The following is a 17309-nucleotide window of genomic DNA, read 5'->3' on the forward strand; positions in this document are numbered from 1 at the left end:
CTTATGTCGAATAACTTGGTTTCCTTAAAAACCAAATCAGTGGAAGGCCATTTATTTTTTTTTAAATATTATTTGAAGTAGCCATTTTTGTATAATGCTTAGCGGTTTAATTTAAGAATTTCTGACTTCTCCCTAGCTGATTATTCCGTAAGTTAAAAGTGTATTAACGAATAGTAGATTGCCTCCAGCTGTTTAATATCTAAATAAACCTTTAGGTATTTAAATTTGGATACCACGCCTCTGAGCTTTTGAGTTACGTGTTTAATGTTAAAATTCCATTTAAGATTTTGATCTACAATAATTCCTAGATATTTAATGATTTCTGTTTTAGGAATTACGATTTTCGGATTAACCACTAATGGAACCATTCTAGGAAGCTTATCATTATTTATTTATTTATTTACGGGATATCTCCATTCTAAAAATAAACCCCATTCAAAATTACAAAATAAACTATATCCTTACCCTAAATGTATATAATTATTCTGCCATCAACAAATATATTAATTAATAAGACATATAATGGACTTACTCTGAATATTAAATATCCAAATTATCTATACATCAACAATATACCTATTTAAATGTATATTAATATGTAACACCCCAAGATATACAAATAAGATTAAACCTTGAGAAAAATTTAAGCACAAACTAACCTTGACCAAAAAGAAATGAATATAACAATATATAGTTTTCCCCAATTGAGTAAAAAAAAATAAAACAACTACTTGAGAAAAATAATCAAAATAAGAAAAGTAAAAGCAATCAAATTTATTCGATACTTAGTACTTAACGAGTAAACTCACTCAAGTCAAAAACCTGATTAAATCTATTTCCCAACATGTGGAGTCGATTAATTGGAGAAAATTTGCTATTATTTGTATGGTAACATTCAACCAAAAAAAGGGACACCTCTCTAAGGATTCCGATATTGCACCTAAAGTTTATCCGCGATAACAATTCAGGGCAATCAATAGCATTATTAATCAACTTGTGAAGAAATATCATATCACACCTAGTTCGATAGTCCTCAAGAGAAGTCATATTTCGGCTTGAGTTAAGTTTTAATATAGACGCAAGGTTGGCATATGCAATTATGCATTGTAGCATAGACACATCTCGTACATTTAATCGCCAGGCACAAGTTCTAAGAAATGTGTTTTAGACCTTACCAAGAATGTAAATATGGTTAGTATAATAAGGGAACCAGACTATGGAAGAATAGGACATAATCCTATGAATAAGTGTAAGTTATAAAAGATATAAAAGGGCTTAAGGGCTTTACTAAACAAATTATCTATATGGGATATGAAAGTCAGGGAATTGTCAAACAACACCCCAAATCTTTAATTAGCGACATTGAGAGTATATTACTATTTATGTGGTAGTCAAATGGGACAACTTTTCTAGATTTAGTAAAAGAAATGATAAAACACTTATACTTATTAAGATGTAAGCCATTTGAGACATACCAATTGTATAAAGAATCTATGTCTGATTGTCTTCCTGATGATCATCAAGCAATCAGACAAGTTTAAAATAAGTAAAAATAGCTTCAAAACGTCTGCAAATAATAGGATTTGGCAAAATTTGATAACACTAAAAATATCGTTAATAAATAAATTAAAAGGTAGAGGCTCCAAATGTGAGCCCTAAGGCACCCCTGAAGTGACCAAAATAGGAACTGAAAGTGAACCCCTTACATTAACAAACTGTATCCTATTATGTAGGTAACTATTTAGCCAAGAAAGAAACCATTTAGGGAAACCATAGCATCTTAATTTAAAAATGAGCAATGAGTGGATGACTTTGTCAAAAGCCTTTGAGAAGTCAGTATAGATGGAGACGACCTGATGACCCTTCTCGAAAGCCCTGACAATAAAGTCAGAAGTCAAAGAATGATATAATACAAGGTTTGTAGAAGTAGATTTACCCTGCCTAAACCCATATTGCTTGTTGATCAAGAGACCTCTACAATGCCAAGTAAGACATTTGTTCAGGATAAGCTCAAAAAGCTTAGGGATAGCAGATAACATAACAACGGGCCTGTAATTTTTTATATCATCCCGGTTACCATTTTTGAATACAGAAGTTATAAATCTGTTGTTAGGCCATTTCTTAAGGAAAGTTTGTAATTTTAAAGACAAATTAAATAATAGACACAAAGGTCTAGACAAACTATAAATGCATCTTTTTAGGAAGTAGGTAGGAATATTATCACTACCACAACTCAACTCAACTCAAACAAAGTTTATCCCTAAGACTAAATATAGATTAAAAAACCGCAGACAGGGTGAACTGGATAAAAAGCATGTCAACAGATTTAGTGAGATCAACCTTATCAGAGTGATATACACTACAAAATAAGGTAGTAATTAAGTTTGCAATATTCTCCCCCGAATCTGCTAAAATACCATTTAAATGCATAGCATTTGGAAAACCGTGACTTTTATTAAGGGACTTAATATTATTCCAAAATTGTGTAGTGTCAGATTTAATTGACTCATTTAAGGTAGCAATGTAAGATCTATAGCACTGCTCAGTATGAGTTTTACATTGAGTACGTAGGTTAGCAAACAGGATATAATCTTTAGCTAAGTTAGTACTTTTGAATTTAGCATCTTTTTGATAAAATAAAATTCTTTAATTTTGGGGAAAACCAACAAGGAAACCTGGAAAGTTTATATATTTTTTGGGGTACATAGAGTGATATTGCATATAAAATTACTTATAACGTTATTTTCGGAATTATCGATGTCTGAATCATCAAAAATACTAGTCCAGTCCACTAAAGAAAAAATATCATTTAAACTTACAAAATCAGAATTTTTTTACTCAAAATAAGTTGTACTATAATTTAACCTTTCAATCCTATCACTAACTCTAATATCACAAATTGTTGCTACGTAGTGAAAGTTGTTTGGAAGAAGGTTGTCTAAAGCTTGTTCAACAGATATTTTATGGCACTCGTCAATACTGTTTAAAAACTGCTAAGTAATGGGCACGGTAGACTTCTTCTGAAGAACTTGGAGGAATGTAAATACAACCCAACATATAAGATAGCTCACCATAATACACTTCAACAAAAATGTGCTCCATATTTAAGATATTAGTCTTGAGTTGTTTGGCTTTAAATTTATTGTGTACTGACATTAATACTCCACCACCACGTTGTTTAGTACTAGTTATGGAATTGCTATCTAGCCCAAAAATGTGATATTCAGAATTAGCTAATTCATCGTCTGAGTAATTTTGATTTAAGTTGCCAAGTCTCAATCAAAATAATGACATCATAATCACATTGGAACATTGAACCATGAAGTTGATTAATTTTAGTACCCATGCGATCCAGATTCTGAAAATAAATAAATATGGAGGTTAATGTGTTCGGTTGTTTGGTAGTGACTTTTTGGTAATAGATGAGAACCATTTATGAATTTAATAATTAGGATCAGTCTCTACTTGTTATTCTCTGCCGCGTAGCTCAGATAGAACAGCTTTAAGTTGTTCTTGCTGAAGCAACTTGTTTTATGATAGCCTATTCTTATGTTACCTACAAGTTTATTTCGCCTTTTCATTGCATTCTTTACCAAATTTCAGTATTTAGTTACTACTTTAATTGGCCTATTCCTTCCTTCAGAAGCCTGCCCTACTCGTAAAGCCTTGAAAACATCATCCTGTGCGATGCTAACATTGTTATTAGAGCTTTATTAGAGCGAAGCTCTTCTTATTTAAGATGGGGGCGAGTACAAAATTGTCATTGTCAATAGTTTCTTGCATACTGCTACTTCCAGACTCAAGAAATACCATAAACCATTAGATTGTTCGCCCGCTCTGCACAATCTTCAATGTCATGTAACATTGATTCCGTGTTAGCAGAAGCACCTAATTTCTGTTGAGATGTTTGCTATTTTTTAATGTTTCCACTTCATCCTTAAGGGATTTAATCTGCTCCTTCAGTTGAATAAATTTATTTATCAGCAGAGGAATATTTTGAAGGAGAGCACACAACCATCACAAAAGAACAGAATAAGCGTTTCTGCACAACTATGGCTGTCTGCTCACTTGATAATAAACAAAAAATACACGGCATTGGCTTTAAATACTTGTTGCAGGGCCTCATTATTCACAATATAACCTTACAAACTTTACTTAGAAAAACTCCAATAAAAACAAAATACTTGTGTAAAATCAATATGCTACACACACAGTACCGACTTAGCTCTTTAACTTTAAGCAAAATAAGTTTTAGTTTTTGCTATAATATTAAAAAAAAAACTCAAAATTAAATCAGATCAAAAATAAACACAGGTGTATAATTTGAGGTTAGGTGAGGCAAAATTATAAGATATAAAACTAATATCTATACAGGGTGATTCAAAAGTAAGCGGCATCCTTTCAGGGGCATAATCCTTGTATGAAAATAAGGCAAAAAGTTCATATTAATATGGGTTCGAAATTGCTTCCTAAGGGAGCTACGCCCCTTTGAATAGGACCCCTTGAAGACAATTTTTTCTTTATAAGTTTAAAACCCTTTAGAATTAAATTTTGAAAATTGGTGTACTGCATAAACATTTCGTTGTGAATAAGATTCTAAATTCAAATTTTTTAAATTTTATTCAGGTGCGTCACATGCGGGGGTTGGTAAGGGTAAAACATCCCTTTTTCTTTTACTCTTTAGGTTATTGTGATTTTGTTTGAAAATTATAAAATTTTAGAGTCTTATACGTAAAAAAGGTACTCTTAGTTCAATTCGATAGAGCGTACCATTTACGAGAAAATCGACTTTGAAAATTTTCTGATTGCGTATGTTAGTATAGTAATACATAATAAAATTACTGGATACGCATTTAAAACGAAGTTGGCGGTTGTTTTTTGGTTTTTGGCATTTAAATGACTGATAAATATCATTGTAAAATACAATTTACTTTGTCAAAGTAAAATTAGTTTCATAGAGTGTTTTACAAATTACTATTTATTATTAATAAGAAGGGCATTGCCTTGTTGAGTTTGGTACTTTGTGTTTCGAAGTTTAAAAAGCAAACATGGATTTTACGTATCAAGAACAAGCTGATATTCACATTATGTTTGGAAGAGCATTTGGTAATTGTGTTGAAGCAAGACGATTGTATCATGAGGCATTTCCTAATCGACGAGTGCCACACCGTACGGTTTTCGCAAGAGTAGATCGTAATTTATCTACTTAAATTTTGCTTAAGGAACATTTCAAAGACAGGAAGTTGTTGGGCGACCAAGAAATGCCAGAACCCTAGCATTAGAAGAACGCGTGCTAGATCGTATTAAAGAAGATCCATCTTTGAGCACTCGCATCATCGCAAATCAAGAAGGGTCCTCTCAGTCAACCGTATGGAGAATTTTGCACGATATGTTACTCTACCCTTATCATATTCAACGGGTTCAGGCTTTGGAAGAGCGAGATTTCCTTCCTCGTGTACCCTTCTGTAATTGGCTAGAAGAAAACCGCGTTGCTTTTGAAAATTTTGAGAAGAAAATTTTATTTACTGACGAGGCCGGCTTCACAGGAAACGGAATTTTCAATTTCCACAACAATCACCTATGGACGGATGAGAATCCCCATGCTACGGTACAGAAGGCACATCAGCAGCAGTTTAGTTAAAATGTGTGGGCGGGAATAATCGATGGGCATTTAAAAGGACCTGTATTTATGCCGCAACGACTTAATGGACAAATTTACACATTTTTTTTACAGAATGAATTACCACAAATATTAGAAAATCTACCACTTCAATTACGAGCACAAATGTGGTTTATGCACGATGGTGCTCCCCCACATTTTAGCATTCTCGCTAGAGAACATTTAAATAATGCCTATCAAAACCGCTGGATAGGTCGTGGGGGTCCAGTGCCATGGCCACCACGGTCTCCTGACCTAAACCCCCTTGATTTTTATTTATAACACTTTCTATAAATTGTTAAATAAAATGTGAGTAAAAAGTGTCTTTTTTGTCGATCGTAATGCGAATTAATTTTCATCAATAAACATACGCAATCAGAACATTTTCAAAGTCGCTTTTCTCGTAAATGGTACGCTCTATCGAATTGAACTAAGAGTACCTTTTTTACGTATAAGATTTAATAATTTAATAATGAGATTTAATAAACTAAAATTTTATAATTTTTAAACAAAATCACAATAACCTAAAGAGTAAAAGAAAAAGGGATGTTTTTACCCTTACCAACCCTCGCATGTGACGCACCTGAATAAAATTTAAAAAATTTGAATTTAGAATCTTATTCACAACGAAATGCTTATGCAGTACACCAATTATCAAAATTTAATTCTTAAGAATTTTAAAGTTATAGAGAAAAAATTGTCTTCAAGGCGTCCTATTCAAAGGGACGTAGCTCCCTTAGGAAGCAACTTCGGACCCATATTAATATGAACTTTTTGCCTTATTTTCATACAAGGATTACGCCCCTAAAAGGATGCCGCTTACTTTCGAATCACCCTGTATAGTTTTCTTTATATTAAGTGAAAGCCTGTTATTTTGGAACCAATTTCAAATTTTACCAAAATCTCTTTCAGTAGTGTGTTTTAAAACTTGCCACGCAAGTATACAAAATTTCAGTATCATGAAAATAGCTTATAATCTCGCCATTCGAATTTATGTTCAAAGACTCTTAACGTATATTATAAAAAGAAGAGGATCTAAAACCGTTCCCCGAGGGACTCCACAAGTTAGTTTACGACTATTGCCTTTTACTTCATTTACTTTGAGATTCAATGTACTGCAAATGTAATTTAGACAGTAAATTGGCTTTATATAAAAATAATATAAAGAGTCCTATGTGTCAGGATGTAAATATAGCAAGCGACATTTCAGAATAAATATTTAATGTGTTTGCAAGTCTCTTCTGAGGAAGCGCAAAAACATGGACAAAATCAGTGCATTAAATGTATAGGACACAGCTATTTATATCTCGTATAAATAGTATAATAATTTAAAAATTAAAAATATTCATATCCTTCTCTTCTGAGCAGGCGTCACGAAGAATGGTAATAAAATTATGTCTTTTTTCTGTATAATAAGGAAAATTATGACAGATAATACTAAAATTAATTAATAATATTAATTTATATATATTTTATTAATATTTATAACTGGTTTCTGGAAATAAAGATTCCCACATATTTCCCTTGATAATTCATTATATTTAAATATTGCAAATTGCATAGTAAATATAGAATTAATTAAGTGGCGAATTTAGACTGCGACTTACGTCTTTTTTACTATTACCAAATTTAATTTTGATATGAAAAAATCTTTATTTTATTTTATAGTGTAGGTGATCTTACGTGCAGCCCAAAGACTCTAAGAAGCATTGGCAGGTAACATGACAGGTTAAAGATGGCGAAAAATCGAACTATATCAGAAAGTAAGCTCGATAATAGAAAGAGGCGGAGTTTCTGTTAAAGCACTGCCAAGAACTTTTTGAACGAGTTATCGTCAATTTGTTCCCGCACAGCATTGACATAAAAACTGTTTAATAATTTCTTTCCTTTAAAAATGTGTTTTTTTTTATAGAAAAACAGGTTGTGTCGGCCTCTATAAAGTCAGACGCGACCACGACTTTTATTAAAAATTACTTGAGAATGTTACACAGCTAACTTCATAAAAATGTGTCCGCCGGCTTTTTACTCTCGCCTCTGAGGGGTGGCACGCGAGTTGTGTCCGAGAGGTACCGAAATAGCGGAATAAGTAAAAAATAAGTAATAAACTACGCTAGAAAAAAAAAATTACAGAAGATTCAGAATTGATATTATGATATAGAAAAACAGGTAAAAAAATTGCTTTGTATATCTGTAAATTCAGTTTGAGGTATAATACAGAATGGTAATAAAAAAATGTTTTTTTATTGATATGACTAGATAATATTTAGTTTTTAATAAAAAACTAGTATTAATAGTTCCAATGTTATTTCCGAGGAATAAGAGTTTGTGTGGAAAAAATAACCACAGGAGATATTGGATTGATATGGTGAATATAATATTTAAGTTTCTTTGTTTTTGAGTTATTATTGTAGAAAACAATTTACAATGATAGTACTTATATTGTTGCCAATATTAATTTTGATGTGAAGAAATATTTATTTTTGCGTTATTAATCGTGCATTACCTGCAAAAACTCCCACAAGAATAGTTGCGAGAGCAGTTAATATTTTGATGGGGGATAAAAGTCTAACGATTCCAGAACGTAATAAGCTTATAACCCAATAATTTTTCCCTTGCCTAAATCAATATGTGTCAAGCGGAGTTTTTACTCAATCACAAAGAGCTTTTTAAACTTGTCGTCTTCAATTTTCTCCTGCACAGCACTGACAAGAAAACAATGTAATAATTTTTTCCTTTTTTGAATACATATTTGCTTGGAGAAAAAACTGTCAACTATCTTAAAGTTAACGATAGTGCTTTTTTGCTGATGTGATTTCCTGCTTGATGCTTTTTACTGTCGCCTCTTAAAAGTGACACACCTAGGGTCATTGAGAGATACAGGGATAGCATATAAAAACATACCTACGCAGTTCTACAAGAACATAGGGTTACAATATTGTTAGAGAAAAGAAAGAACATATTGTCCTATACATACAAAAAGGCGAATAGGCCTAAGAGACTAACTCTCTGACCAATTATCTAAAGATTATTTTTATATTTAGCGATAAGATAGGAATTCAAACTCTCTATATTATAGTAAGCTCACCCTTGAATTTAAGTTTTATGCTGCATTTATCTGATCTGAATCCGATTTCATTATATCGCCGTAGCGCCGCTGATCAACCAGATTTCACATAAGCATGATTAATATGATCGTATTTTTTAAGTTCAGATTTTTTAATTGCTAATTTAGTATTTTTGAAGGCATTTATTTATGTATCCTAAATAAAAGACCCCAATCTTTTGCTGATTCTTAACCCCCAGATGAATATCATTAAGCTAAATACTATTGAAGTGAGGTTCTATAAATTGATCCCGATATTTTTGCGTATGAAAAATAAGATCAAGATAACTAGCTTAATATTGATTCCTTTATTTTTATCATAAGTAGCAAGCGAGTAAGCATTCAATATTTTATTATTTATAAAAAAACTGATAGTATCGGTATTTAATTATATTTTGCGGATAGAGTTCTTTTGTATTTTTTGAAAAGTATGAAAATACGTAGAAGCACTTTTTCTCTTTCTTTGTGGAAGTTGTGAATACGTTTATTAGTGTCTTATAGTCTTCCCAGTCCATATGCAATTTATTTTTTTTGAATCTTTGTCTTTCTTGAGAGCACGCAAGCGATCCGTAAATCATGGAGTATATTTTTTTGTGATACGATAGGTCAAAAAGAGGGCATATAGATCAAAGAGGAAAGTAATTTTATCAGAAATAAATTCAACATTTTTATTTATCCAATCTCTAAAATATATTATATTATTGCAAGAATAGAATAAATAAGTTTGACAGTATATACACAAATAACACAAAAAACCGAATCATGATCCAAGAAGTCTCCGGCTACTAAATCTTTTCATATTTTTAACTGCATAATATAAAAGCAATAAGATACGAGGTATTATTTGGAATCATAGTAGATACCATTATAATTTTATGAACTCCAAAAAGTCAGGCACAAAGTGTGCATTAGTTTTCGTAGTATTTAGCGAGTGAAGGAACGGTAGGTTTAATAATCAACAATAGCTTTCTAAATTCTGTAGAGAATCCTGCTAGATTAAATTTTATACATAATTAAAGACATGAGTTGATAAAGGTGCTATGTCCATTTTTTTCAAAAAATGACTTATTTGTTTATTTGGTTACCTAAAGTCGTAATACAACCCCTGAATAACTCAAGATTCTTAAATTGTTAATAATAAGGATTATTTTAATTGATAAAGATACTATGTCCTATGACTAAGTACCCTTTTTAATTAGATAAAGGTGCTATGTCCTTAAATATGGACTATCCACTAGATAGTGGGAAAGTTTTATTTACATGGTAGGTGCCATGTGACATTTTAAGGTTATGTTTGTTGTTTATTACATCGTTCAACATGGGGTCGAGAAGTAAAAGAATGTTAGAATTAGTAAAAAACAAGAAAATATGTGTTTTAAATAAAGGTAAGTCCGAATAGAGAATTTTTTTGTAGATAGAAACTGTATTTTGTACTTCCTTAGAGGTCAATACCAATGCGGTGATTTTGGAGCAGCCAAGCACTAGTGGGCTTCAAAAGAAGGTTAACTCTAAAGCAGGTAAGCATATTAAAACATTTTTTACTACCTTTATGAATTAATGATCTCTTTTTAATAACAATTTACCCCCTCGATGCGATTCAATTTTTTATTTAAAAAAATACATATATAATATACATTACTTGAGTTATTATTACATACATACCTACTCACGTACATAAATTAAATTTTTAGACTATATGGATAATTGTACTGATGAAAGTGTTATATCAGGCAGCGAATATTCCCCTTCCAGTGAAGAAGATTCAGAAGAGGATTCTGATAACTCAAATATTTCTTATTCGACGAGTCTCATAAACAAATATCCGGATGTTGATAGAGTCAAACGTAAAATGTTTCCGGATAACCAAAAAATTAAAAAGGTAAAGCTAAAAAATGTTAAGATTAAGAAATAAAAATAGAAACTAGAAATAAGTATAAATTTAATAAATAACTAAGATATTTTTAAGGTTCCGACAAGCAGCAGGGAAACCCCGGATAGGATTGACGTCATTGACGAAGTGCAGAAGGAAATACCTCGGGAAATACGTATAGAAGACTATAACCAGCAATTCCATGTTACTGCCGATGGAATAAGTAAAAGAGAAATTGTTAAACCAGTTTTAAAAATAACTAAAAAAAAAGAGTCCGGAAACCTGATAATTGGAAACGAAATAAAGCGGCAAAGTTAAGACAACAAGGTAAAGAATATATTTCTCAAAAGACTGGTAAAGTGATGGAAGCAAAAACAATTAAAAGAGATTTTCTGTGTAAAGAAACTAAAGAAAGAAACTTCTGTGTACTGTACTGAGAAATTTAGTATTGCAAGCAGAGAAGAAATTCTAAGAAAATTTTATAAGCTAGATACAAATTCCAAAAATATTTTAATTTTTAAAAGTATTAAGATGCAGGAAGTTAATCGTCACCGCCCTCGTAAAAATATAAAAACGAAAGCTTACAGCTTTAAATATTTTATTACGTGTGATAAAGAAAATACACTAGTTTGTAAAGATGCTTTCTGCTCTTTTTACCGAATTGGACGAAAAAAAGTCTTTAAAGCTCAAAATGACTTAAAATCTGGCCAGGTAATGCCCTCACCACATAAGCAAGGGCATCACAAAAATCCAAAAAAAATATCCGATGAAGTAATAAACTGCATTGAAAATCATATCAAGCAGTTTCCTTCAGAAGAATCACATTATTCTAGGACTAAAAACCCACATAAAAAATACCTTTCCCCTTTACTAAATATTAACCGACTTCATCAACTGTATATAGAGGATTGTCAAACAAAAAAGCTCGAAACTAAATATTTCGTAAAGGCCTCTTTTTACAGACATATATTTGAAACAAGGTTTAACTTATCTTTTGGTGTACCAAAAAGTGATACTTGCAGTTTATGCGATGCTGGAGAGAACTCTTTAGAGCACTCGAATAATTTTCAACTTGCTTTTGCGCAGCAGAAAGTTGACCGCGAAGCAGTAAAAATGTCCAAAGAAAAATGTTACATAACAATGGATCTTCAACAAACGATGCCTTTGCCAAAGCTATCAACGTCAAAATCTTTTTATTTAAGACAAATGTGGCTATACAACTTTGGAGTCCACTGTTTAACCAGTTCTGGTCATAAGTCCTATTTTTTTACATGGACTGAGGATATTGCCAATAGGGGAAGTAATGAAATAGCAAGTTGTTTGCTACGATTTTGTCTGCTTCTTAAAGAAGAAAATCCCCAAATTGATCATTTAATAATTTGGTCAGATCAATGTGGGGGACAAAACAAAAACTTCTCCATTATTAACCTTTTTCAATACCTAATATTAAATAAAATATTTAAGATCATTGACCATAAATTTCCCGAAGTTGGTCACAGTTACCTTGACTCTGACAGAGACTTTGGAAGAATAGAAAAGGTTCTTAGAAAACATCAGAATATTTATATACGAGACCAATATCGGAAAATTATTAGATCTGCGAGTACCAAACAAAGTGTATGCCTTAACATGGAACATTTTTTTTATTGCTTTGAAACTCTACCTGCAAAACTTCATTTAAACAAAAGACTCACTAATAGTCTTGACCAAAAAATAAATTTTCGAGATAAAGTGAAGTGGCTAAGAGTAAGTTGTTTTGGAAAATACTTTTACAAAACTAGTTTAGATCCGTTTACCCCATTTATGGAAGTTGACTTACAAAAAAAAAGAGAACTGATAGTACAAAGTAATCAAGTTGTTTTATAAAAGTTACCTAAATGCGGTGGTTTGACTTCTGAAAAAATTTCAAATCTACAAGATCAACTTAAGTTTATTCCAGCAGAGTATAAATGGTATTATGATATTGTTTTAGAAGAATGTTTGAAAAACCCTAAGAAAAAACGTAATTCATGTTAAATTTAAATGTTTCTGTGTCTTTGTTTATAAATTTTTAATGTATCTTACTTTGCTTTTGTTAATCTGCAAATAAAATTTAATTTCCAGATTATTTAATAGTTTTTTTTATTATTTTTAAAAAATTTAAATATAACATAGGTGACATAACACCTTTCTCCACTCAAGTTTATACCAACATCTGCATAAAATGTTGGTTGATTAAGGTGCTATGTCCATTAAAATTAAAATTACTAAAAAAGTATAAATTCTAGAAAAACAAAAAATATTATATAAAAAAGTACAAAACGATTCTAATCTAATAAGATATTGGTAATTTTTATAAAATTTATTAAAAAAAAATATATAAGTGAAAACGCGTTTCCTTCAATTACTCAATATCTGAAAAAGTGGACATAGCACCTTTATCAACTCATGTCTTTAATTGTGATTATTTACTGATGATTTTTAGTATTAATTATGATATTTAATATAAACTGCGACCCACCCTCTCTATCCTGCCTATCAGTGCGCTTCATATTATATTCTTTTATACGTAACTTATCGCTAGGAATTGAGTTATCAAGCCATGTTTCGCTAGTTGCCACAACATCACAACCACCGTCCAAAACATAATTTTAAAAATCGATTAGATATGCAGGTAATGATACATAAATGTCTTTCGTGGTTCTGTTTGCTATATTTTTTATAGTAGTCCAGTGCGATTCCTTCAAAAAGTCTTAATAAGAAGCTTCGCGTTTTTTTAACACAGCTTAAACTTTATTTGTAACATACTTTAAAGTGGTTAACTTCTTTGCTTTAATTAATAGATCAGTACTATAGACTATAAGATCTGTACTTATATGTTCAAGTAATGTCACCTTTGCTAAAAACTATTTATATTTAACATATGCTGGCATGGTTCCATGCTCATCGGTATGATTTTAAAATACACTGCAATAATAGGATGATAATGAATTATTTTGTAATAGCTCATAAACGCCCAAGAATTTTCCTTTTTAATTATCCTACCTCTTTCTCCGGCGACACGGACGTATCTTGTCTATAATCCATTATTATTCATTAAACATAGCTTTAAGTAAACAACATACTGGTTAAAATAGCCTCATAAAATTAACCCATGATGTGAATATTTTCTTGTTTTTCCCACATACGATATAAGATCCTTGTTTTTCCTCTTTATAAATGTCAAATACAGAATATTAAATAAATGCATAACTATCCTGATTTATGTTATAAACATCAGATTTTTTTTGTCCAGCGCATTTACAGTATTATAGAGAACTAAGAACATATAAAGTATGTTCATATAAAGAACTTACACAAAACACGCAATCATTAGAGAAAAAATTACTTTTTTTAATCAATTGTCAGATGAAAAAGGAGGAAAGAATTTTTGGAGAGTAGCAGACAAACTTCATCTAACAAGAAATAAAAATCAAGATTCTATACCAACTTATCTATTAAATCCAAACGAAATACATAAATTTTGCAATAGTATTAATGCCCTTCCGGATACAGTAGAGAAGCAATAGATTACTATAAAAATAATCTAGCTTGTGATGAAGTGTTAGCATTTCAGCTTCTTGAATATTCCAATTTACCTAAAATAATCTCTTCAATAAAATCTAATGCAGGGAATTGATGGTATCTCAATTAAGGACATTAAACTTTGTTCTCGATTTTACCTTAGTCCTTCAAGCATTTAAGACCAATCAGTATATTGCCTGCAGTATCAAAAGTGTTTGAAAAACATATTTATAACCAGATTTCTAATTTTGTTGAAGCTTATAATTTAATTCCCAATTGCCAGTCAGGATTTAGAAAGAATTTTACCACGTCAACATGCTCAGCTAAAATATTAAATGACGTAAAAGTAAATGAAGAGCAAAATCAAGCGACGTGTGTGGCCCTGCTCGACTTTAGTAAAGTTTTCGACACACTTAACCACGAAATGTTGTTGGCTAAACTAAGGTAAATACCGTTAATATACCTCTGAATATGGTATTAACGGTATAAAAGTAAAACGGTAAAATAAAACGGTAAACGGTAATACGGTATTAAAGACGTTAATACCATATTCAGAGATGGAATCTCTGAATATGGTATATAATATCATATTCAGAGATGGAATCTCTGAATATGGTATTAACGTCTTTAAAGAATATCTATATAATCGCGAAAGTTGTGTTATGACAGTCCAACAGTTAGAAAAACAATGTTCAGAGTTTAGGCAATCAAATCAAGGCGTACCTCAGGGTTCTATACTATCACCCCTACTTTTTTCACTCTTCGTGGCAGACATGTATAAAGCTGTAAAACATTCCACATTACAGCAGTATGCTGACGACTCACAACTGTATATTTCTGTTTCTATTGAAGATATCAAAAAATCAGATACGCAAAAAATCACAACCTCAAATAAAAGCTGAAAAATCTAAAATTCTTTTGATGTGTTCGAATAATAATTTAAGGCGAAATTTTGAAAATCGGATAAATATTCATATAAATAATACTCCAGTTCTAATTGTCCCAGAGACAAAAAATTTGGGTATCATATTTGACAATTCTCTCTTTTGAACCCCATGTAAAAAACAAAATTAAAGCAGCCTATTTACGCCTGAAAAACCTTTTTAAATTTAAACGGAACTTATCCACAAAACAAAAATATTTACTTTGTGACAGCCTTGTTTTATCGTTCGATTACGGTGATGTGGTATATGGTGGCTCTTTACGTTCAAGTACCAAAAACGCAATTCAAAAAATTCAAAATTTCTGTATGCGATTTGCCTACAATATCCCATATAGAAACCATATAACGCCATATCTTAAGTTGTTTCTAAGTTAAACCTAAACTAAGTGTCTCGACTTCTTTTTTAAATTTGTTGAGAATTTCAGTCTTCTAAAAGATTTAGATTCTAAAAGTAAATGATTAAGCCAGCTGCGTAGGATTAACCATTAGGGAGGCTTGTCTCGACGCTAGGATCTGAGAGTTGATAAAAATGACAAATGAGTTTATATCTACTTTGTTCGTTTTTTTTGTATTTTTTTTGAGAAGAAATAATGGAGAAAAGTGTTTCTTATTAACTATTTTCCCATAAATATTTTATTTTACAGTAAGGTAAAAAGAAATTTGGAACTAAATAACCCTACCGAATTAGATAGTGAATTAAAAACTATAATATAATTTGGAAAAAGCCATTGAATATATTAAAAATGAATTACAGAAACTTACATATTAAGTCAAATTAGAAAAAATAATAAGATTTTTTGATCTACAGCCCAAACGACTTATTTTCGGACATATTTAATAAACAAAAATCATTGCGTTGATATCAGTTACTATCCTTTAAAGTTTCTCGGTACATTTTCGGGATACTATAGGTATATTCAATTGGGTCACGTAAAATGCTAAAAAATAGTACACTGTTAGTATATCTGTTTTATTATATATTCAAACAAAAATTTAAATATGAGTATGTAATATTCATAAGTATTTTGAATAAAAATATAACAAAATTAGCTAAAAAGTTAGCATTTATTAACAATTTAAATTATATTATATTAATATTCTTTTAAACAAGTTAAAAGAATTTTTAGGTTGCCTCCTAAAATTATTAAAAATCATAAAAAAGTCTATTTAGATACACTATATAAAATACGGGTTAGGCCATTAAAAGGTTCGAATAAAAGTCTGTTCATATTTAAAACTTCCTGAGCATTATCGTAAACATGATCAGCTCAGAAATCCGTATATTTAATTTAAAAAGACAGAACTGTTCTGAACCTTTGCTAGTGTAAAATTACTATCTGCTAAAATTACTAGTTGCTATACGACTGACTTTTATTACGTTCATATTAACCAAATCATACACGACATCAGCAACGTTTGCAATAATTAAGTAGGTAACGATAATGGGGTTCCTAATAGGTTCAAATAAGTTTATAGTTATATAAATTATTTAAAGGTATGTATTTCTCATATTGCACCACATTCCACCATATCTTCTCCTTTTCAAAAGAATAGAATTTATCTTAAGGACAAGGACAACGACTTCCGTCTGACGTAACTTTATGACCTAAATAGGTGATGTTATTTTGAAAAAAATTGCATTTATTCGGATTTAGCTTATATTTTCGACAAGTGTTAAAAACGCTTTTTAAATTTTCAATATGGTGTTTTTTTGAGCATCCAACGCAAATAAAGTCATCTATGTATATAAAGGCTTTTTCAGGAGTTATTCCTGCAAAAGCGATTTTCATCATCCGTTGAAAGCTATTCGGGCTGACTTTTAGTCCAAACGGTCTCGTGAAACGGTATGACCCTGAATTAGTACTAAAAGATGTGACATCTCTGGAACATTCATCTAGAGGTATTTGGTGAAATCCTGATTTTAAGTCTAAAGTTGAAAATCATTTTGCTCTACCCAGTTGATCCAAAATTTGATCGATCCGAGTAATTGGAAATTTATCCGCGCATAATTTTTTGTTAACCTGTCGGAAATCAATGACCAAACGGCAATTTTTTTTTTCGTTATTAGACTTTTTTCGAACCAGTAAGATAGAACTATTGTATTCTGATTGTGATGGCTCTATTATTTGATCTTCTAGTATTTTGTCCACTTGTCTGTTTATCTCATTTATTTGTGAATACGGCGTTTTGT

General features: G+C 30.9%; 1 protein-coding gene and 2 long non-coding RNA genes across 5 annotated transcripts in view; 2 read left to right on the forward strand and 1 right to left on the reverse strand.

Moving 5' to 3' along the window:
- Nucleotides 1-17309, reverse strand: part of LOC126736869 (uncharacterized) — a 300653-nt gene that overhangs the window by 241559 nt on the left and 41785 nt on the right. The window lies entirely within an intron of this gene.
- The window catches only part of LOC126736855 (spermine oxidase-like), a 413704-nt gene that overhangs the window by 118021 nt on the left and 278374 nt on the right, over nt 1-17309 (forward strand). The gene's annotated exons all lie outside the window — the stretch shown is intronic.
- On the forward strand, nt 10073-10894 carry LOC126736871 (uncharacterized). The gene is made up of 3 exons (XR_007660808.1): nt 10073-10279; nt 10454-10641; nt 10729-10894. It is a non-coding gene; the product is annotated as an uncharacterized LOC126736871 (long non-coding RNA).

This window comes from Anthonomus grandis, chromosome 5 (assembly GCF_022605725.1).
Source record: "Anthonomus grandis grandis chromosome 5, icAntGran1.3, whole genome shotgun sequence".
Classification (NCBI taxonomy): domain Eukaryota; kingdom Metazoa; phylum Arthropoda; class Insecta; order Coleoptera; family Curculionidae; genus Anthonomus; species Anthonomus grandis.